Here is a 23,323-nt window from a genome sequence, read left to right as displayed (position 1 = left end):
GGCTGAGTAATATTCCATTGTATATATGTGTCACATCTTTTTCATCCATTCATCTGTCGATGGACACTTAGGTTGCTTCTATGTCCCTGCCACCGTAAATAGTGCTGCAATGAACACTGTGGTACATGACTTTCTGAATTATAGTTTTCTCAGGGTATATGCCCAGTAGTGGGATTGCTGGGTCATGTGGTAGGTTTTTTTTAGATTTTTAAGGAACCTCTACACTGTTCTCCATAGTGGCCACATCAATTTACATTCCCACCAACAGTGCAAGAGGGTTCCCTTTTCTCCACACCCTCTCTAGCTTTTATTGTTTGCAGATTTTTTGATGATGGCCATTCTGACCAGTGTGAGGTGTGACACCTCATTGTAGTTTTGATTTGCATCTCTCCAATGATCAGTAATGTCCAGCATCCCCTCATGTGTTTGCTGGCAATCTGTATATCTTCTTTGGAGAAATGTCTATCCAGGTCCCCTGCCCATCGTTGGATTGGGTTGTTTGTTTTTTTGATATTGAGCTGCATGAACTGCTTGTATATTTTGGAGACCAATCCCCTGCCAGTTGCTTCATTTGCAAATATTTTCTCCCATTCTGAGGGCTGTCCTCTTGTTTATGGTTTCCTTTGCTGTGCAAAAGCTTTTAAGTTTCATTAGGTCCCATTTGTTTATTTTTGTTTTTATTTCCATTTCTCTAGGAGGTGGGTCAAAAAGGATATTGCTGTGATTTATGTCATAGAGTGTTCTGCCTATGCTTTCCTCTAAGAGTTTTATAGTGTCTGGCCTTACATTTAGATCTTTAATCAATTTCCAGTTTATGTTTGGGTATGGTGTTAGGGAGTGTGCTAATTTCATTCTTTTGCATACACCTGTCCAATTTTCCCAGCACCACTTATTGAAGAGGCTGTCCTTCCTCCATTGTATATTCTTATCTCCTTTATCAAAGATAAAGTGACCATGTGTGTGTGGGTCCATCTCTGGGCTTTCTATCCCATTCCATTGATCTATATTTCTGCCCTTGTGCCAGCACCACACTGTCTTGACTACTGTAGCTTTGTAGTATAGTCTGAAGTCAGGGAGCCTGATTCCTCCAGTTCCGTTTTTCTTTCTCAAGATTGCTTTGGCTATTTGGGTCTTTTGTGTTTCCATAAAAATTCTGAAATTTTTTTGTTCTAGTTCTGTGAAAAATGCCATTGGTAGTTTGATAAGGATTGCACTGAATCTGTAGATTGCTTTGGGTAGTATAGTCATTTTCACAATGTTGATTCTTCCAATCCAAAAACATGGTAATATCTCTCCATTTGTATCATCTTAAAAATATGGAACGTTTCATGGATTTGCGTGTCATCCTTGCACAGGGGCCATGCTAATCTTCTCTGTATCATTCCAATTTTAGTGTATGTGCTGCCAAAGCAAGCATGGGTACGGTTTCAGTTTTGCAAGATGGTCTTTTTTTTTCTTTTCTCTTCTTTTTCTTTTGCTGCACAACGTGGCTTGCAGGATCTTAGTTCCCCAACCAGGGACTGAACCCGGGCCCCTGGCATTGAAAGCACAGAGTCCTAACCACTGGACCACCAGGGAATTCCCAGTTTTGCAAGAAGAAAAAACGTTCTGGAGATGGATGTGGTGATGGCTGTACAACAATGTGAGGGTACTTAATGCCACTGAAATGTACATTTAAAAAATGGTTAGGGCTTCCCTGGTGGCACAGTGGTGAGAGTCCACCTGCCGATGCAGGGGACACAGGTTCGTGCCCCGGTCTGGGAAGATCCCACATGCTGCGGAGCGGCTGGGCCCGTGAGCCACGGCCGCTGAGCCCGCACATCCGGAGCCTGTGCTCCGCAACGGGAGAGGCCACAACAGTGAGAGGCCCACGTACTGCAAAAAAAAAAAGGTTAAAATGGCAAATTTTATGTTATATATATTTTATAATTAAAAATAAATAGCCAATAAACATAATACATAAACAAACAAACAAACAATAAGTGAGTGAGGGCATGATGCAGGCACTTTGGAAAACAGTTTGGTAGTTCCTCAAAATATTAAACAGAAAGTTACCATGACCCTGCAATTCTACTCCTATGTATAATCCCAAAAGAACTTAAAGCATATGTCTACACAAGAGTCTGTAAATGAGTGTCCATAGAAGCCAAAAAAATGGAAAGAACCCAGAGGATACAAAGGAATATTATTCAGCCATAAAAAGGAATGAAGTACCACTACATGTTACAGCATGGATGAACCTTGAAAACATTATGTTAAGTGAAAGAAGCCAGATACAAAAGACCACATATTGTATGATTCCATTTATAGGAAATGTCCAAAATAGGGAAATCCACAGAGGATAGTAGATTAGTGGTTGCCAGGGAATCAATGAGGGGAAGACGGTATTAGGACTAAGTACTAATAGGTACAGGGTTTGTTTGGGGGTGATAAAAATGTTATGGAATTAGATAGTGGCAATGATTGTACAGCATGGTACATCTACCAAAAACCTAAAGTGTATACTTTAAAGTGGTGAATTTTACATTATGGGAAGTATATCTCAATTTTACAATACTACAGAAATATGCAGAGTATAAAATAAAACAGATTGATTACATTCTGCCTCGTGGCTTGGTGACTCAGAACCTTGGCCCTGTCCATGCCCTCCTGCCCTGCAAGGCTGCCTGTCCTGGCCTCCACCTCTGTGTGCGCTGCACTCTGGCTGCTCACCAGCCCTTCATCTCCCCCTTGACTCCCCACTTTCTGCCTCTTGGGCAAGGCCTGCTCCTGCCTCACTGGACCCACGCCTCTCCTGGTGGGTTCCCACCACCTACTCAGACCTACCCAAGACTGTCTGGAGGCTGAAACACCAGACCCTGGAGTCACCCCAGAGGAGCTGCCCAGTGACCAGGACTGCGGTTACAAGTGTGTGTCAGCTGAGGGATACGGTTTCATATAGGAACTTAATTATAGCTCAGGAGTGGAGGAAGGGAGAGGAGCAGTGCAGGCTTCGAGGGGCCCCACAGGAAGCTACCCTGCTCTGCAGCCCAGCGGGTGGCTGCCGGGTCTCACCAGGACTGGGATCCACAGGAAAACAAGTATGATCCAGTGAGGAACACACAGCTTATGGAAATCATCCTGTTCATAAGCATGGATTCCTGGCCCCGCCATGAAACACCAGCCTGCGTGCAGACCAGAGAAGCCCAGAAAAAAGCTGAGATGCCAAGTTTCACTCATCCTCAGGGCTCAGAGGCCTTCTCCTCACCTACGGCCAGAGACCCCATTTATTCAGTAAGAAGTAAAGGGGAGGCATCGCTTGTTCCTCCCAGACCACCCCAGCTTCCATTTTCTCCCTGGCTCTGAGCTGTTTTTCTAGAATGGAATCTGAGCTGCCAATTCTGAGGATGATGGGAACATCTTCCCCATGCCTGACTACATGCGCAGATCCCTACCTACTGGCCAGGGAGGGGCCATGGAGCAGCTGCTGGCACAGAGGTGTCAGTAGGGCATGGTGGCTGGGTCTGCCAGACCTGTCAAACCATCTGGCCTGGCCACGGCCAGGTAGGGAAAGCAGACCAGCAGAGGTTCATGGAAAGAGCAGGGCCTGGGTGGAGAAGAGTGTCCTGTCAAGATACAATTCCTTGTCTCCTATTTCCGGCCTTTATCCGGGCCCCTTATATAATCTCCAGGCCTCCTCCTGGTCATCTTGGTCGCTGTCTTTGCAAGAAGGCCCCACAGCCACCTGCTATGCCCCCCAAACCTAACACCCAGTTTCTTCTCACTGCTTCAAGACAGAGTCAGGGACCTGGGCCCTCCTCCTGGTCACTCTTCCCAAGACCCCACCCCAGCTTAGGCACGACCTTTCCCGTCTCCACTCTGTGTACCTTTTTTTCTGAGCTCCTGAGAGGTTTTTCTCTAAAAACCATGAAAAGAAACCTTCAGACTGGAGGCAGTATCCTTTCCTGGGTTTGTATGGAAGGAAAAAAAAGGCAGAGGGGTGGGTAGGGAGAGCAGATGGAAGATAGGTAGCGAGAAACATGGATGGGGAGAGGCAGACACACACTTCATGCACCTCTCTGCCGTCCACACTTTAAGCAACTACACCAAGAAATAACCAGATGGCTCTTCCCAAATGCCTCCCTTTGGGCAAAATGCCTTTCTTTGCTCACTCACAAAAGGCAAGGAAGGTCAGAGAGTAAACAGAGACATAATGAAACCACCTGAAAAATGGGAAAGGCAGGTCACAAAACTAAAAAATATACCATTTTTGAAAGAAAAAAGAATAGGTATACACAGTCATAGTAAAATCTAAAAGAATACAGTCCTTGGCTTGTGAGATCGTTATCCACATTCTTCATCCAAAAATAATAATCAATTGATAGATAAATGAATGAATGAAGAGAGATTAAATTTTATAGCAGTTGCTTATAGATGGCATTGATTACGTATGATTTTTTTTTTTTTTTTTTTTTGGCCATGCCACATGGCTTGCAGGATCTTAGTTTCCCAACCAGGGACTGAGCCCATGCCATGGCAGTGAAAGCACCAAGCCCTAACCACTGGACTGCCAGGGAATTCCCTATGTATGACTTTTAAAATTTATTTTTTTAATTGAAGTATAGTTGATTTACAATAGTATACTAGTTTTGTGTGTACAGCACAGTGATTCAGTATTTTTACAGATTATATTCCATTATAATTTATTACAAGATAATGGCTATAATTCCCCATGCTATACAATATACCCCTGTTGCTTATCTATTTTATACACAGTAGTTTGTATCTTTTAGTCCCATACCCCTAATTTGTCCTTCCTCCCTTCCTTCTTCCATTTGGTAACTACAAATTTGTCTTCTATATCTGTGAGTCTGTTTCTGTTCTGCATATACATTCATTTGTATTATTTTTCAGATTCCAAACATAAGTTATGTCCCACAGCATCTGTCTTTCTCTGTCTGACTTATTTCACGAAGTATAAGATTCTCTAGGTCCATCCACATTGCTCCAAATGGAAGAATTTCATTCTTTTTTATGTCTGGGTAATATTCCATTGTAAATGTATACCATTCTTCTTAATCCATTTGTCTGCTGATGGGCACTTATGTCTCTGTTGATGGGCACTTCCATGTTTTGGCTATTGTAAACAATGCTGCTATGAATATTGAGGTGCATGTATCTTTTTGAATTAGTGCTTTTGTCTTTTCTGGATATAGTCTCAGGAGTGGAATTACTGGATCATGTGGTAGTTCTATTTTTAGTTTTTTGAGGAACCTCCATACTGTTTTCCACAGTGGCTGCACCAATCTACACTCCCACCAACAGTGTAGGAAGATTCCCTTTTCTCCACCTCCTCTCCAACATTTGTTATTTGTAGACTTTTTAATGATAGCCATTCTGACAGGCGTGAGGTGACATCTCATTGTAGTTTGATTTGCATTTCTCTAATAATCAGTGATGTTGAGCATCTTCTCAGGTGCCTGTTAGCCATCTGTATGTCTTCTTTAGAAAAATGTCTATTCAGGTCTTCTGCCCATTTTTTGATTGGGTTGTTTGTTTTTTGATATTGAGGTGTATGTGCTGTTTATATATTCTGGGTATTAACCCTTGTCAGTCATATCATTTGCAAATATTTTCTCCCATTCCATAGGTTATATTTTCGTTTTGTTGATGGTTTCCTCTGCTGTTTAATTAGGCCCTGTTTGTTTATTCTTGCTTTTATTATTATTATTATTTTTTGTCTTAGGAGACTATTCCAAAAACATACTGGTATGACTGATGTCAAAGTGTATTCTGCCTATGTTCTCTTCTATAAGTTTTATGATTTCAGGTCTTACATTTAGGTCCTTAAACCATTTTGAGTTTATTTTTGTATATGGTGTGAGTGAATGTTCTAATCTCATTGTTTTACATGTGGCTGTCCGGTTTTCCCAACACTGCTTGTTGAAGAGATTGTCTCTGCTCCACTGTACATTCTTGCCTCCTTTGTTGTGGATTAATTGACCTCAGGTGCTTGGGCGTATGACTTATTTTCTTCTCAGGGCTTATCTGTATTTTCCAACTGTCTATAATGAATAACTATTATTTATATAATTAAAACATTTTAAAATAAATTAAAAACCACACACAGGGAAATTCTTGTGCTCAAGCACCAGATCCACATCCCAGAAAAGAGAGTTTCCCAGGTCTCCACAATCCACAGGGCCCCTGCGCCTACAGCTGGGCGGAGGAGAGGCCCTAACCACCCCCAGAGCCCAGGCAAGGCCCCCACTGAGATGTCCCTTATGCTTACCTCTTCTGATTCCCAAAACCTTCTCTGCACCCCAACCCCTGCCTCCAGTGAGGAAGTGGGAGCAGAAATAAATACAGCTCTCTAAAAGTAACGCAGGGATGACAAGGTACAAGAAAGGAGAAAAAAGTAATGCCACTGCTGGTTTCAGCCCAGTAAGTCCTGCTGGTATAGGTAGGGCCCGTCTGAACAGGACAGGTGCCAAGAGCCCCGACTCTCCTACTGCCTCTGCTCACAGCCTGAGGATGCCTACTTGCACCCGTTCGTACATGCCTGGAAAGCCCAGGCTAAGGGGACATGAGCAGGGAAAGCACAGTCATTGAATTGAGAAGAATAAGGGCTCCAAAGGGCTCAACCCCAGCTCCATCATTTGTCAGTTGTATGACTTGAGCAAATTGTTCAACTCTGATCCTATACCTCCTCATCCAATACCCACATCTTGCAGGCTGGTGTGAGGGCGAGTGAGCTCCTCCATGGGGTAATGCCTGGCCCAAGGGAGAATCTGAATAAAGGCAATTTCCCTTCCCCCCTTCTCTCCATATGTGCACACCTGGGCCATCTTCTCTTTCTCCTCTCCCTTCACCAGGCTGGAAGCGGGCTGATTAATCACTTGGAGCAGTGATTGTTTTCTGCTCCTACAAGTCCCTCTCACCCTACATGCCTGGCCCACCAGTTGGCTGGTTATTTCTTACGGTTCTAGGGGGTTTGCTCACTGCCTTGGAGCAGATCCAGGGAGCCACTAAGCACAGTCATGCTCAGGGCCTCCTCTGCCCGCTGACCTGGAATGAGGCTCTGCAGGGGGTCCCAAAGCCTGCCAACAGTTTGCTTCTGCCCAGTGGCCAACAAGAGACTCCGCTGTGCTTGAAAACAGGGAGTGTTCTCTGAAGCCAACGTTAGTCTGGCCAGTCAGGCAGGTACTTTGGAAGCTGGAAGAATTGGATTCGGCCAGCCACCCCTTTGTGGGGAGGCCCTGCTATATGGCGATCAAAGAAGCGGGCTTCACTCACCTGGGTTCAAATCTTAGCTCTGTCACGTATTAGCTGTGCAGCTTCAGGCAACTTTCCTAACCAGTCTGGGCCTTAGCATTCTCATCTGTGGAAGGGGTACTATGATTCCTACCTCTCAGGGTATGTGGATTAAACAAAGTGATGCATGTCAAGTGATTAGCACAGTGCATTCAACACATGAGAGCCATACTCTACTCAGCTACTGGTGTCTACAGACTTTTGCTGGGGATGGAAGGGGATTAGATACAGGTGAGCCCAGCTCCTGAAGAAGCCACAGTCCAATGTCGGAGGCTAGCATGCAGGCAGTAACTCCACCATAATATACCACGGCAGGTGCCAAGCCAGAGAGAAGTGTGAGAAGGGAGCCTTACTAGACCCCCAGTGGAGGAAGCAGGGAGAAGGAGGCAATTGAGAAAAACTGCCAAAGCCAAAAATCTCAGTTGTCTCCACTGAGCCTCAACCAAAGGGAGGGGCAACAACTGCGGAAGGGGTCCTAGAGGGAACATATCAGCTTTCTGACTGCTCCCCATGAAACAACTTCCCAGACGGCTCTGGGGTAGGATAGTGCCAGGGCCACTCTGGGAAGAGGGCCACTTAGGCTGGCCATCTACCACCCTTCCATCCAACAAGTGCTTGGTGAGCCTCTCTGCGCAAGGTACTTGCCCCTCAAGGAGCCAGTTTCTAGGGAGAAGAACTTTGATGGTGGCTAATGAACACCCCTCAGGACTGAGGACGTGACCGTGAAAGGTAGGCTGCTCCCCTGTGACTCAGCAAGGTCTCTGACTCATAGAGAACATAGGATGGATGGACTGGTTCTTTCTCAAGACGGAAGCAGGAAGCAGAAAGGAAGGCAAGGTTCAGGCTTCAGTCCGCAGAGAGGAAGCAGCACATGGGCGAAGCCCTGGGAGAGCTGGAACCAGCTCGTGAGAGGTACTCCGTGGTTATCTACATGGTGCCAGGCTGGAGATAGAAAAGTGAGTCCAAAACACAGGGTCCTGGTAGTGCAGAGGACAAGGCCACCCTAGGCTTGCTGGGGACAGAGGCAGGCCTGGGCCTGAGTGCAGACATGCTACCTGGATCAGGGAATGGGCTAGAAAACAGACAAAATATTTTTCTAAAAGGTGACACACTGCAAGGATTATGAAAGGCAAACTGTAAGTAAGTGCTGTAAATATACTGGGGTGTTAAGAGGCCAAAAAGAAGTCACAGGAATCACACTATAATAGAATATAAGCAGGGCGAGATTAATACAATGTTGATTGGATGCAGTCTGCAGTTTGGGGATTTATTTACCTAGTGATTTTCACTTGGGAGATCGAAATTATTATTGGTCATTTTGTTTATTACCAAAGATTTTTCATGTTTTCAATGACAATCTATTTGGTGCCATTATTTAAAACAAGCTCTGGACAGAGTCACCTAGGACTAACTATAAAATCGGAGACACAGGCATGGAGGATTTAATCCATGGAGACGATCTGTACCTGGCCCCTAGATGACAGTGAAGCTGACCAAGTGTCATTTTGGAAGCTTGCCAGAGCACCTGAACTGTCATGGGGTCACTATCCAGGGAGAGTGACTTTTCAAGCTGGACTTACTTGACCTTTTGGAATCTGTTTCTTAGAAATCCCAGCCACACTGTGAGGACCTAGAAGAGGAAGAGTCCTGAGGTTTGGAATGGCCACTCCCAGGAACGAGAGAATCAGTGGCTCAGGGACGTGGGGGGGCCTATGAATGCTGAGAGCCTAGGTGATGGCCATAAACGCACCGGTTCACGTGCTCCTCCTTTCTTGGGCAGCCCCCAGGCACCTGGCTGAGCGTAGGGATGAAGCCAGGCTGTGGTGCTGCTCCGGGCAGGGAAGGGCAGGGAGACGAGGGGGCTGTTAAGAAAGCATTCTAGGTGGCCAACGGTGGGATCCACACTGGGTAGACGGTGGGCGGGGGGCGGGGACAGCCTTGAGGCCTTGAGATCCTCATGGGGCTGAGGAGGAGGGGGAGGGAAGTGAGGACCCCCAGAAACCACCCCAGAGCTGTCTTTCTAGGCACACAGCTCCATACCTGCACTGACAGTGGAACTGCTTTTATTATCAGAAAAAGGAGGGTGCTTTTTTCCCCTCTTCTAATGTTTTAAGCTGCCTATGTTTATCTGCTGATACCCCATAGGTACCATGTGATAAACATTCTACAGAAAGGAACTGATGAACACAAACATAAAGGCAGAGAGGTGGTGAGAGGAGGGAGGGAAGGAGGGAGAGGGGAAGGAAGGAAGGAAGAAAGGAAGCAAGGGAGGGAGGGAAGAAGGAAGGATGGGCCATGTAGAGAGATTTTACAGTATTTCAGGGTCAATGGCGATCTGGCCCCCAATCATGTTTCTTACCTCATCTCCCATTCTCTTCCTCCCTCACTGCTCCAGCCACCTGACTTCCTGACTCTTCCTCCAACCCACCAGCCATGTTCCTGCCTCAGGGCCTTTGCACTTGCTTTCCCTCTGCCTCTTAAGATTCTTCCCACACGTGGCTCACTCTCCTCTTTCAGCTCAAATATAACCTTCTAAGCAAGGCCTTCCTCAAACCCTCTATTTAAAACTGCCACTGGACTTCCCTGGTGGCACAGTGGTTAAGAACCCGCCTACCAATGTAGGGGAAACGGGTTCAAGCCCAGGTCCAGGAAGATGCCACGTGCCGCAGAGCAACTAAGCCCGTGCGCCACAACTACTGAAGCCCGCACGCCTAGAGCCTGTGGGCGACAACAAGAGAAGCCACCGCAATGAGAAGTCCGTGCACCGCAACGAAGAGCAGCCCCCATTCACCACAACTAGAGAAAGCCTGCGCGCAGCAATGAAGACCCAACACGGCCAAAAGTAAATGAAAATAACTAAATAAAAATTTTTATAAATAAATAAAACTGCCATGACCTCTTTCCTACTTTATTTTTCCATACAGCATTTCTCACCATCTGACATGCTATTTACTTAATTCTGGCTCCCTCCCCTTCCCCCAGCACAACGACCATGAGAGCAGGAGATCTGTTTATCTGCTTTGTTCATTCCTACATCCCTAGTGCCTAGAACAGAGCCTAGCATGTAGGAGGTACCCAATAAATACCCACTGAATGAATGGAAGGAAGGAGAATGGAGAGAAAGATGGAATTGGAGTCAGATTTAAGCTAATCCTGGATCCTCAACAATCTGAAAGAAACTATTACCATCTGAGTGAAGGTGTGGGGGAGCTCCAAAAGCAAGGAGCAGATGCTATCTGAGGCCTTCTCTTTTGCTCCCAAGAACTCCAGAAAAGATTCCCCCAGAGAGCATATTGTCTTAAATATTAGTTTGCAGAAAGTCTGGACCTAGAATCTCCAACTGCCATGAAAAGGATGCTCTAAGACTGCCTTAAAATAAGAACAAGGATCAGCCAAGTCACCCCCTGTGCTTGGAGACGGATGACCCCTGTAGTAGTTTCCTGTTGTCACCGTAACAAATTACCACAAACTTAGTGGCTTAAAACAAAACATTTATCCTCTTAGAATTCTGAAGGTCAAAAATCCAAAATTAGTTTCACTGGACCAAAATCAAGGTATTGGCAGGGCCGCACTTCCTCCAGAGGTTCTAGGGGAGTACTTGTATCCTTGCCTTTTCCAGCGTACAGAGCTGCATTCCTTGCATTCCTTGGCCTCTTCCCCCATCTTCAGAGCCAGCAGACCTTGCTGCAGTAGCCACTCTGTCTTCTTCTGTATCAGATCTCCCTTTGCCTCCCTCTTCAAAGGACAATTGTGATTGCACTTAGGGCCCACCAGGATAATCTCCCCACCTCAAGTTCCTTAACTTAGTTGCATCTGCAAAGTCCATTTTGCCATACAAGGCAGCATCCACAGGATCCAGGGATTATGGTCTGGATATCTTTGGGGGCCACTACCCAGTCCATCACCACGAAAGACAGGCACCAAGAGTTTGGGAGAAACACAGTTCAGACCTCTGGTCCATTGGAAAGAAGAGTCAGATCGGGAGTCTCGGCAAGGTCCTGGGCCAGAGCCTTTCTTTTGCTGTAACTAGGGAGTGGGGAGTTATTTTCATGCAACTGAGCATTTTGGTCCTTGGAGGTCCTCCTTAGAAGAGAAGGGTAGTTTTCTCTTCTCCAACCTGATGTCCCCAATGGACCACTCAGAAATTCATCCCAGGATGCACATGCTGAGGGTCAAGGGGAACCCAGCAGGATCTCTGGACTGTCCTGAAGGCTTTTAAGGAGGGGAAGCTGCAAAGAAATGGTGTGGGTCAGACGAACAAGCTCGGGTTCAGGGATGGCAGGTAAGCTTTTTCCCATGAGACTTGCCCGGGGTGGAGCGTTCTGAGAACCCATCTGGGTTGCGTGCTTGTTTGGAAAAAGGAATGATCAGTGAGCTCTGGGTTCTGGCAAGTTCAAGGACAGCCTGTTTATCAGGCGAGTGGGCCCGCAGACGACTGTGTCTGCAGGGCAGCCTGCCTGGCTCCTGCTGCCACCGGGAGAGCAAAGCTGGCTTGTACTTCCATTAGAGCGGTGACCAAGAAACTCCACGCCGCTGAGGTCACAATTCTTGGATGAGGGAAGTGCCAAAAGCAGTGACGAGGATCAAAGAGTTACAGCAGATTACAAATGAAAGAAACGAAAATCTGTTTTTAGGTACCTATCAATATAATAATACAGAAATGAACTTAAACATGAGGTCGTTTCCCCATAACACCTGGGAGCCTCTCCCTTCAGGACCCTCCCCATGGGAGAACTCTTTCGAAACTGAGTGGCTATGAGCTGTGGATAATTCAGTAATGGTCTCGGGAGAGCTGCTGAGATGACGCCAAGGCCCGGGAGAAGTCAGGCTTTGCAGATGGGACTTGAAAGAAAAAGAAGGGCAACGCACTGCCTGGAACCCCAGGAACTGTTGAGCAGCAGATGAAGACTCCCGTGCTCAGGCTGGGCTTCCAGTGCCATGGCCCGGTGTCAACCAGGGAGGGAACCAGTGCAGGAAGGCACTTCCTCCTGAGCTCAGCACCCCCAGAGCCTCGGCTCCATGAAACCAGCACTTACCGAGGTTCCTAGATCTCTAAGTCATGACCCCACTCACTGAGCGCTAAGAGTGACACCCAGGTCTGCCCAACACCAACGCAGCTCCTGCGCTTCCCCAGGCATCTTTTCAGACACAAAGAGTCACAGAGACAAGGCAGGAGGACGAGGTGCTAAAACCCGGCGGCCAGGGCCCCGGAACCGCAGAAGCAGCCAGCCCCACGCTAAGGCTGGAGACCCGCGGAGAGCGGAGGCTTTGTTCGGTCTCAAGCAGCTCCTCCAGCCTCATCCTCCATCACTCTTTTTGCTGTTTTCCCCCTCGATCCCCTTCTTTCCTCCTCTTTATCCCTCTCCCCACCATCCTTTCATTTGTCCCCCTCTTTCTTCTCATTCTTCTCCTCACTTCCTCATGGTCTATGATACTGAAACTGAAGTGTTTTTGAAACACTGTCAGTGGTGTTACATGAAGCTTTATTTTTCCTACTTTTTATTTGATAAATTATGATTGACTTTTTAATGTGTCTTGACAATAAAACCTAAATTTAGTTGCCTTTTAATTTTTGTGAGCCCTTTTATTTTTGTGAGCCCTCTGGTGTATCAGCAGCCCTAAATAACACGTGTGTGTGTGCGTGTGTGTGTTACTCCACCCATGCTCTGGGTACTTAATCAGTGTGGCTGACAGTTCAAAATCGATTAATTTTAACAGCAACCAGAGGAACTCAGATTATATATGAGGAAGAATTTCCTCATACTTAGACTACTGCAGTAATCTCCTACCTAACCTCTCTACCTTCATTCTTTCTCCATTTAATCCACCTTTTTGCACTATTAACATAATCACTCCTTGCTCTAAAACCATCAACGGCTACCCACTGCCCAAAGAACACAGAGTACAAATTCCCTCACCTGGCATTAAATGGCTTCTATCAACCTACTAGGAATTTCCTAACAGTGGTTTCCAGGAATGGAAATTGTGAGAAAACACTTTTCTCCTGGAAGTATTCATATACAGGCCAGGTTACCTCACATAAGGGATGCTAAAAAGAAGTAGTAGCTGGTCTCCAAGGAGGCCTCTCTCCCTCCCAGTGAACCATGCCTCTTGTTGTTCATACCCTTATGTATCCCTCTCCTGAATCTGAGCCGGTCCTATGACCAAGAAAACACAAAGTGACATTGTGTGACTTCCAAGATTAGGCCATAAGAAACCTTGCAATTTATGCCTGGATCTCTCAATACACTCACTCTTGGGATATTTCTGCTCAGAACAGCTGCCATGCTGTGAGAGGCACAAGGTACATGGAGAGGCCACATGTAGGGCACCCTAGTCAACAGCCAGCATCAGTGCCAGCCATGTGAGGGAGCCAGTGTGGACAACCAGCCCAGCTGAGCCTTCAGATGACTCCTGCCCTGGCCTCTACTTGACTACAGCAACATGAAAGACCCCAAGTGAGAACTGCCCAGCTGAGCCCAGTCAACCCACAGAATCATGAAAAATAATAAAGTGCCAATTCCACTTAACAATGTCCTAGATGAACCAATAAAAACTAACTTTATTAAATCATGACCCTTGAGTACATGTCTTTTATTTTTATTTTATTTATTATTTTTTTTCAGGCCACACCACACAGCATGTGGGATCTTAGTTTTCCAACCAGGGATTAAACCTGTGCCCCCTGCAGTGGAAGCCCAGAGTCTTAACCACTGGACCACCAAGGAAGTCCCAGGAGTACATGTCTTTTAAATATCCTATGTAACAAAACAAACAGGAGTTCCATGATTGTTTCAAGAAAAAGCAATTGTGCAATTGTTTGAGTTGCAAGCTAAACTAGCCATTTTTTTCATGAAACACCATTTTTACTTGAAAGAAAAGAATAATAGACAAATAAATTATGATTATTTAGATTGGGTATTTGACAAACTTTCTCTTGGAAATGAATGAAGTGAGACTGTCACTTCAAGAAAAGAAACTGACAGTATGTTACAAACAATAAAAAGCAAGCTTTCAAGAGAAAATTCAAATGATGGAAAACTTGTATCCACCGTTGTGAGCTTCACAGCTTCCCAATACTTAAAGGCTTTTCTGATGAGAGCAGTGGTCTTAGTATGATTTACTGACATTGTAAAATGAAGCATGTCAACATTTAGATCTATATAACTCAGTAAACCAATTATTTCCCAATGACCAATTCAAAGTAAAAGATCCATTCAAAGTGCCAGATGGGCCAATGGATTATAATGTCACAAAGTATGAAAAGTTTGTTGATAAGATTTCAGACTCCACATTCCAACTAACCTTTAAGAAACTACCATTCATCCAGTTTTGGTATAGTAACAAAGAAAAATATCCACAATTATCTGCAAAAGCTATTAAAATATCCCTCTCCTTCTCAATTACATATCTGTGTGCAGCCAGATTTTCTTCATATCCTTCAGCTAAAACAATGTACTTAAAAAGACTGAACACAGGGCTTCCCTGGTGGCGCAGTGGTTGAGAGTCTGCCTGCCGATGCAGGGGACACGGGTTCATGCCCCAGTCTGGGAAGATCCCACATGCCGCGGAGCGGCTGGGCCCGTGAGCCATGGCCGCTGAGCCTGTGAGCCATGGCCGCTGAGCCTGCGCGTCCGGAGCCTGTGCTCCGCAACGGGAGAGGCCACGACAGTGAGAGGCCCGCGTACCGCAAAAAAAAAAAGAGAGACTGAACACAGAAACAGTTATGAGAATCCAGTTCTCTTCTATTAAACCAGACATTAGCAAAAATGTAAAACAATGTCACTCCTCTCAACATTTTTGTTTTTGAAAATAGCTATTTTTCATTAAAAATGTCATTTATGATAAATGTAATGGATTTATTATTATATCAAATGAATTCATAAATTTGTAATTTTTAAAACTGCCTCAGTTTTAATTTCTAATACAGTAAACAAAAGTTCTTGAGGTCCTTAACAATTTTTTTAATAGTTTTTTTAAACAAATTTTTTTATTTTTGGCTGCGTTGGGTCTTCGTTGCTGCGTGCGGGCTTTCTCTACTTGCGGTGAGTGGGGGTTACTCTTTGTTGCAGTGAGCGGGCTTCTCATTGCAGTGGCTTCTCTTGTTGCAGAACATGGGCTTTAGGCGTGCGGGCTCAGTAGTTGTGGCTCTCGGGCTCTAGAGCACAGGCTCAGTAGTTGTGGCACACCCGCTTTGTTGCTCCGTGGCATGTGGCATCTTCCCGGACCAGGGCTTGAACCCGTGTCCCCTGCATTGGCAGGCAGATGCTTAACCACTGTGCCTCCAGGGAAGCCCCCTTAACAGTTTTTAAGAGCATAAAGTTGACTTCAAAATAAACCAGCTTTCTTTCAAGGTGGCCAATCTGACACCCAGTTTCTTCAGGAACAAAGCCAATCCTCAGGGATGACTTGCTCCTATAAATGAGTATCCTTGTACAGCACCATGCTTTTAGTACCCGCTGAGTCTCTAATGTCTAAAAAATCTTTCTGTGCATATATCTTCTCTCACCAACTAGGTTTCACTCACTTGGGCCATGGGGACAGCCAAGGACTACGTCTGAAACCATCTGTCACAGCACCTGGCCCACAAAAGTGCCTCAGATGGGAAAGACTAAGATGACAACACCAGTTTTTTGAGATTAACACTGAAAAAATCTGATAAAGCTATAGCCTCATCTTTGCCAGTGGAAACTAAGAAAGAAAACTTCTAGCTGGGGCTGGGAGCTCAAAGCTAAGGGATGAACAGGACAACCGACCCTGGACATGGACCAATAGGTGCCACTGTGGCTAGCTGCTGCTCAAACAAACGACAAAGCGAACCGAGTCAATGCAGCAGCTCTCCCTACCCAGGGAGAGCTTCTCTCTCGTCTCCTCTCAGAGAACCTCAGAAGCCTCCCAAACCCTCCTTCTTCCGCCTTCACATTTCCTTCAGAGGAAAGAACTTGGTATGGGTTTCAGAACAGGAGGGGCCCCCGCCTCAGGCCTTCCTGCAAGATCCACAAACAACCCGACCCCCGCAGACTGACAGACACATGGGCTCAGCACCCTGTTTGGCAACAGGAAAACTCACGGGGTGTTAAAGGCAGAGAAAGGGAAGTGAAGCCCATAAACAGCTAGTAGAACCACTGAGCTTCAGAGACTAAAACAAATCAGAGAGGAGCCCCACGTTTCCCCTGGCCCCCAGCAGGGACCCCACCATGGCCTGGCTTCCCAGATAGCTGGGACAACGAACATCAAATTCCCTGGAGCTCCCCTTCTGAGAGTTTACAAAACCTCCAGGCATCCTGAGAGCAAACAGGGAGACAGCAATGCGAAGCACAGAGCATTGTTCTGACTCTCGTGAGGACCCGATATCCCAGCAGAGATGGAAGAAACAATTCCGTGTATCATGCCCAGCTCTCTCTCATACATGCCAGCAAACTACAGACCCATGAGACAGGGACAGAATCTGGTTTTTCACTGTCATCATTTTCCAACTGCCTAGTAATGTACCTGGCACATAGCAGGCACTCAAAAACGTTTGTTATATAAATGAAAGAAAAAGATGGACACTATCTTTGTGGCCTGGCACCCAAATAATATGGGCAGAGAAGAAAGTTTGTACATTTCTTTCTTTATTTTTTTATTTTGTGGTACGCGGACCTCTCACTGCTGTGGCCTGTCCCGCTGCAGAGCACAGGCTCCGGGTGCGCAGGCTCAGCGGACATGGCTCACAGGCCCAGCCACTCCGCGGCATGTGGGATCTTCCCGGACCGGGGCACGAACCCGTGTCCCCTGCATCGGCAGGCGGACTCTCAACCACTGCGCCACCAGGGAAGCCCCTGTACATTTATTCATTCAACAAATACTTAGCATCTCCTCTGTGCCAGACACTGTCCTAGACACAACAGGAAACAAAATAAGTCCCCGCCCTTATGGAGTCTATGTTTCAGTGGGTGTAAAGGTGAAAATCTTAATGCTCCTCAAAAAAAACCACATAAGCCATAGAATCAATAATTATTTAATAAGTGCCCACTATGTGCAAGTACCAGATGCAGTGACAGGCTCCTGGGATCTGGGACTCAGCGCTAGTGAAACCATTTCATCTGAGATGTGTCCGTCAGTTGTCAGAGGCCCCTGGGTAAGGAAAATGGGATTACCTCTTTGGTGCATCTGTCCTCATCTGTTGGTGAACAGAAGCCACTGCGTGAGTACCACGTGCATACCCCAAAACACCACGCAACGCTGCGGGATAGAAAGAAAGCCAACATCTTTAGCTGAGAGGCACCAGGGGTCAGAAAAGCAGCTCTGATACATTATAATTAAACATCAGGGCTCAGAGAGTGCTCCTAAGGCAAGCTGGCTCCTCCTCTGTCCCTCACCCCTGCCCCTACCACCACCCCAGATGTTGTGATTCTGAGCCTGAGTCAGCAAATATTTCCCAACTCTGGAAGTAGTCTGCTTACTTCCAAGTAAGCAGACACCGGCTTTCCTGATTCTATCAGTGTGGGGCAGGAAGAGCTGGCAAGGTGAAGAAGAAGCCAGAGCCCAACACCCCCCACAGGTGGCAGCTCCTAAATGCAGACGCCCTGAGTCATGCTTGATTCTTTGACCAAAGCCCAGTAGAGACGGCACTGGAGTCACACCCTAATCACCAGCCTCTGAGCTGTGAAGGCCAAGAACCATATGCCAAGGAAGAAGACCCACATATCTGAAACCTGATACAAGGGGCCATTTCCTCCCTGCCAGGCTCAAGCAAGTGCCTAGCTCTCCTGACACCACAGAACTCAGCTGCAAGTGGCTCCTCTCTCTGGATCCAAAGGCACAGAGGAGGGCCTGTAGTTTAGCTTCCCAGTCCGCAGGTAACACCCTAGGAGTGGGCCTCTGTATTTGGTGAGAGAATACAGCTGAAGCCTTTGGAAGCGACAGGGCCAGCCCCTCCTGAGAGAAGCTGCACCGTCCCAGGACATGCCAGGAGCCATGAGCCCTGAGGACAGCTTGCACAACAGCCAGGATATCTGCATTCTATCCAAAGAAGAGGCCTACCAGCTTCCCAGGCCAGCGCCCAACAATGGCTGTCCTCTCACCAGGCCCTGGGGGATGGGGTCTGAGGGACCACAGGTGAGGCTGGAAGGCTGAGTGAGGGCAATTCTTCCTGAGTGGGTGGAGGCACACACCAAAGGAGGAGGAAAGCAAGGAGAAAGGCAGCCAAACAAACGAGCAGTTCGTTAAACTAAGGACTTAATGGGCTACAGCATCTGTAGGATAATGTCAGGGGCCTGTCTGCCCACCCCTTTGAAAAAGAGAGGCAGGCTGACCCAAGCTCTGCAAACGTCACCGAATGGGCACTTGGTAACTGATGATCATGACTACCCACGCGGAAGATGACGTGGTGGACAAACTGCAAGAAGCTATCTGGCCAGAGCTTCTGGTGCACAAGCTGCTCCCCAAGGACTGGGCCTGACGTCCTCTCAAGCCCTTCTCACCTGCTGCCTCAGTAGAGAGCGCTATCAATGGGTAAGCAGACAGAGGAGTAGCAAACGGCTCCAAAGAGTCAGGTAAAGTCCTGGGGAGCCACAGGCTGGACTAAATCACCACCAAATACACAACCCCAACTTCATCAGAGTGACCCATTAAAGCCCCAAAGGGATGTTTTCCATTGGAACAAGGACCCCCTTTTGGTCCAGTCTGCCCTACTCCCCCCACCGCCCAAGTGCTGCTTAGGAGAGGGCACTGGCTCAGCCATCCCGACCCTACTCCTTTCACAGAAAAGGGTCTGTGCACAAGAGGGTTCCAAAACTTTAAAGTCTGGTCTGGTTGTTTCAGTTGGCTCTCCACCACAGTTCCTGAAGGCTGCCAATTCTGTGTCCAATTCTGGCTCAAAGACAGAGAGCACGATCCTCAAAAGAGGAGACCTAGAAACCTGGAGCCCGGTGAAACAACAGGCCTTCATTTCTGAACTGAGACTGGGTCACGCTTTCAGAATCCTCCAAAATCAGATTGGGCAGAAATATAGGATATGTTATTTCCTGAAGATCTCTCTAGGGGACCAACGCCAAATAAAGGAGCTCAAATTGAACGCATCTGTAAAGAACTTTCAGTCTGGCAAGAAGGTTAAAGATCCAGAAGCACCGTGAAGGTGGTGGGTTCTCTAGCCACAAAGAGGATGATCTCTGCGACTGGAAGCAACTCAAGTTCCTGACACCATCTTCCTAATGCAGCCCCACAACCTGTCCAGGCAGATACTGACTGGCTACGCCTGGGCAAAGGGAACAGGACTTCAGTGTCAGCCTCTCTCTCTTAGAGCCACAGGAAATGAAGCTCCCAAGGAAAACAGAGGGAGAAGAACCTTCAAGAGAACCTGCTCAGTTATCGACATCAGAAGCCCCAGACACATTCAGAGATGCGTGAGGGAAAAATCAGCAGGTGGTTCGAGTCACCAATAACAAAAGGAACAGCTACCTGCCAGCCCCAGGGCTATCAGGCTGGCAATCTATTTCAAAACTCAAACAGGAAAAAAAATGTTCTGGAGCCAGTACAGAGGAAAAGGTTGAGGACCACAGGCATTCTCTGGGGCATAGATTCTGGAGACTTCTCTTAGCTCTCTGAGATAGGGCATAGAGTAGAGGGTGGGAATCAGGGCAGAGATAGGCTGAGGTATCATGGTTTAAAGGTGTACAGTATATCCAGAGTGTAAAGCCACAAAGCCCTGTTTCCTGGAAGGGGAAAAGAGTTGGATGAGGCCTCCAGCTACCCCTGGCATACACCCAATTCAGCGGCTGGTCTCTCCTCAAAGGTTCCTGGAAGTCAACAGACCCATAAAGGGGAAGTACGAAAGCTGAGACTGGAAGAATGGTCTACAAATTGGACATTATCCCTGATGCAACACCCCAGTAAATTCTCCCACCAAACATTACCTGCTATTTACCTCAGACATTCAGCGCCTTACTTCAATCAGGGGCTGAACACCCACACGCCCACTCCACAGGTATCTCAACTGCGGGTCATGGGAAAGCAGTGTCTGCAGCTAATGCTTCTCCCAGAAGCAGAGGCAAGGAACTGGGAAGGAAGGGGAGGTGGATGACAGGAATGCAGAGGGCATGGCTGAGTGGAAAGAAATCAGAGAGTGGGGCAAAAACAGGGCTTCTGGGGGGAACCTGGGTAGGAGGGGCTTAGGTAGACAGGGATTGCAGGCACGGGCTGAAAAAGCCCGGTAACACCGCGAGGAAGATGGTGGGGAAGGGTGATACTGAGAGGGGCCAGGCAACGCGGGAAGGAGAGGACAGGGATGGGAAAAGAGAGAGAAGACACAGGTCAAGGATGGGAGGACGAAGACAGGAGACAAGGATAACGAGGGGGACAGAGAAGATCTCCAAGGAGACCCTGGGTAGAGAGGGCAATGAATTTGGGGACACCAGAGAAGATATGAAAGAAGAGATCAGAGACAAGGGTGGGTACTGGGAGAGGACCTAGAGCCTGGGATGGGGCTCTCAGAACACAGAAGTGGGAGGAGACGGAGACACGAGGCCCAAAAGGGGGCACAGAGTCTGGGGGTTGGGGGGAGGCCCGTGGTTCGGGCTCAAATATTGATAGGCGTCCAAAGGCTGGGGGAGCAGGGGAAGCGGGGCGGGGTGCCAGGAGAGCAACGGACGACCGCGACCCGCCCGGGCCAGAGCGACAGGAAGCGGCAGCCGCTCCGTCAGCCGACCCCTGCGACTCTCCCCACTCCACTCCCCGCCGGGCCTTCCGCCCCAGCCGCGTTGCCCGCCTCAGCCCGGGCCCGCTGCTTCCCTCCGCTGCCTGCCTACCCGCTTCCCCGGACCCGGACTGACCTGTTCTGGCTGCCCTCCGCGCCACCGCCGCCGTCCCGCAGGCTCCGTAGGATCCTCCGGCTCCTGCCAAAACTTTTCCCATTAATCCCCAGATCCGCGGCGGCCGCGGCGGCCGCGGCGTCACACGCTGCGCCGCCTGGCCCCGCCCCACAAGAGTGACGTCACCGCGCAGCTCCTCCCCTCCCCTCTCCACGCCCCCTTCCGCCCCGGCCGCGGCCAATCACCGCGCCTCCTAGAGTCGCCCCTGATTCTGCCACTCCGCCCACCAGCACGCTGCCCCGGGCCCGCCTGCAGCGCCCTCTGGTGCGGGACGAGGGCGCAGCAGCTCAAGAAGGAGCTGGGGAGGAATCTCCAGGGCCCGTAAAGCAAGTCTGGCAAGTATCACAAAAGAGAATTTAAAGCTGGAAGGGAACTTAGAGATCATCTCGTACAGCCTCCTCAAACTTCCAGTGAAGAAACTGTCCCAGAAAAGGTGCGTGACTTGCAGTGAGAAGCAGTGCTGAGGTTAGAACCTGGATATCCAAATTCCACTGGAAATGGCTGTGCTCCCTGTAATTTTCACAAAAGGGCTTTGCTCCCTCAAGAGGCTTCTGCAACTAGAAATTTATGGTTCTGGATTTCTTACCTATCTTCCTATTTATCTAATACACTTGCCCACCTAAATGGGGAGCACCCTCCTTACTGTTGTAGAAAATTCTGTTCTCGCTTCTTAACCCAAGTCTTTAGGATCTGGAGGAGACGTGTTATTCCAACCTTCAGATATACCATAAAAAGGTACCCAGCAGCTGGAGGGCAGTATGGGAGAAGAAGATGGGTTTGCCATCTGGCAATGAACAAAACTTGACTCTACAGGTGTATGATCAATGGGTAACTTCCTCCTTTCCATCATCTTTAAAATAAAGATTACCTCTCCCCCTCTCCTACACTCCTAGATATCTGGATAGTAGAACTACGAGTGCTTTCTTTTTCTTTCTGCTTCTTTTTTTTCTACTTTTTGAAATGAATGTGCAGTACTTTTTTTTCTTTGCTGCATCATGTGGGGATCTTAATTCCCCTACCAGGGACCATAACCCCTGCAGTGGCAGAGTCCTAACCACTGGACCAACAGGGAATTCCCTGCGCAGTACTTTTGTAATTCAGATGTCAACCTCCTTGCCTCTGAGATAGAAGAAAAAATGGGTTGTGGAAGTCAAAGCCATCCCTAAGATTTCTGCAAATTTCTCAGGGATTTATATTCTAAATCTCTCTGCCTCCATGCTCCAGCTTCTGCCAGGCTGTCGCAGTCACACAGTTCAGAAATGTAGAGATGCAACTCAGCCCTTCCTGAGGACTGCCCACACTTCTTCCCACACAAAACATTCATGGGTATAGATGTTATGATGCTCTGGGCCCTGGGAAGGGTCACGTGATGCATTGCAAACAGTTTAAACTCACACGGCTGACATTTTTTTAAAGTCTTTTCTGCACTGGCGGCATTGAGGTTTTCTGACTGGCTGTTCACTCCTTAGAGCCTGGTCTTTTCCCAAATTACTACCTCTCCTCCCTGCCCCACCATTCTCTCCTCTATCCCATTCTCTCCAGAGAGAAAACAAATCCTTCCCGCTTTCCAGGCACATCTCTTCACTGCTAGAGTTCCTGCCAACACTCATGCCCTAGAGATTTCACTTTCTCCTCCCTAAAAGTCTCATTTCCCCTAATAAAGACAGCTCCTTCCCTGAAAGAAATTCTGGGAGCACTGTTAAAATACTACATTTTTCAGCTCATTTCATTTTCATATTAAACGGATATATAAAAATATGTACATATATTTTATTTTATTTTTTATTTTTATTTTCGCGGTACACGGGCCTCTCACTGCTGTGGCCTCTCCCATTGTGGAGCACAGGCTCTGGACGCGCAGGCTCAGGGGCCATGGCTCACAGGCCCAGCCGCTCCGCGGCATGTGGGATCCTCCCAGACCGGGCACGAACCCGTGTCCCCTGCATCGGCAGGCGGACTCCCAACCACTGCGCCACCAGGGAAGCCCTATACATATATTTAAAACTTAAATCAGTTAGTTTCTGTTACTTGAATCTAAAACAGACTAACACAGCTTCCCCAAATCTTCATTTTGACTGGATTTGTCCACAGGCACAGCTCACAGTGGGAAAAGTTGGTCCCTGCCAAGCCTCTGCAACCCTTTTCAGACCAGCCAGAGAGCTCAGCTACCAAAACCTGCT

General features: G+C 47.6%; 1 protein-coding gene and 1 non-coding gene across 3 annotated transcripts in view; both read right to left on the bottom strand.

Annotated features, from left to right (window-relative positions):
• PPARD (peroxisome proliferator activated receptor delta) overlaps positions 1 to 21,241 on the bottom strand; it is a 75,908-nt gene extending 54,667 nt beyond the window's left edge. The window contains exons 1-2 of one of the 2 annotated variants that reach the window (XM_024766031.1): positions 21,105 to 21,241; positions 17,433 to 17,517 (exon numbers count right to left, since the gene is read on the bottom strand). The gene's annotated coding sequence lies outside the window, so the exon portion shown is untranslated. The remainder of the gene's footprint in view (positions 1 to 17,432; positions 17,518 to 21,104) is intronic. The other variant, XM_024766032.1, reaches the window with a different exon arrangement.
• LOC112414090 (U6 spliceosomal RNA) lies at positions 1,311 to 1,413 on the bottom strand. The gene has a single exon (XR_003006073.1). It is a non-coding gene; the product is annotated as a U6 spliceosomal RNA (small nuclear RNA).
• Positions 21,242 to 23,323: the final 2,082 nt, after the last annotated feature.

The sequence above is a fragment of the Neophocaena asiaeorientalis genome, unplaced genomic scaffold, assembly GCF_003031525.2.
Source record: "Neophocaena asiaeorientalis asiaeorientalis breed wild unplaced genomic scaffold, Neophocaena_asiaeorientalis_V1.1 scaffold46, whole genome shotgun sequence".
NCBI lineage: Eukaryota > Metazoa > Chordata > Mammalia > Artiodactyla > Phocoenidae > Neophocaena > Neophocaena asiaeorientalis.
This window is presented reverse-complemented; position numbering and strand designations above follow the sequence as displayed.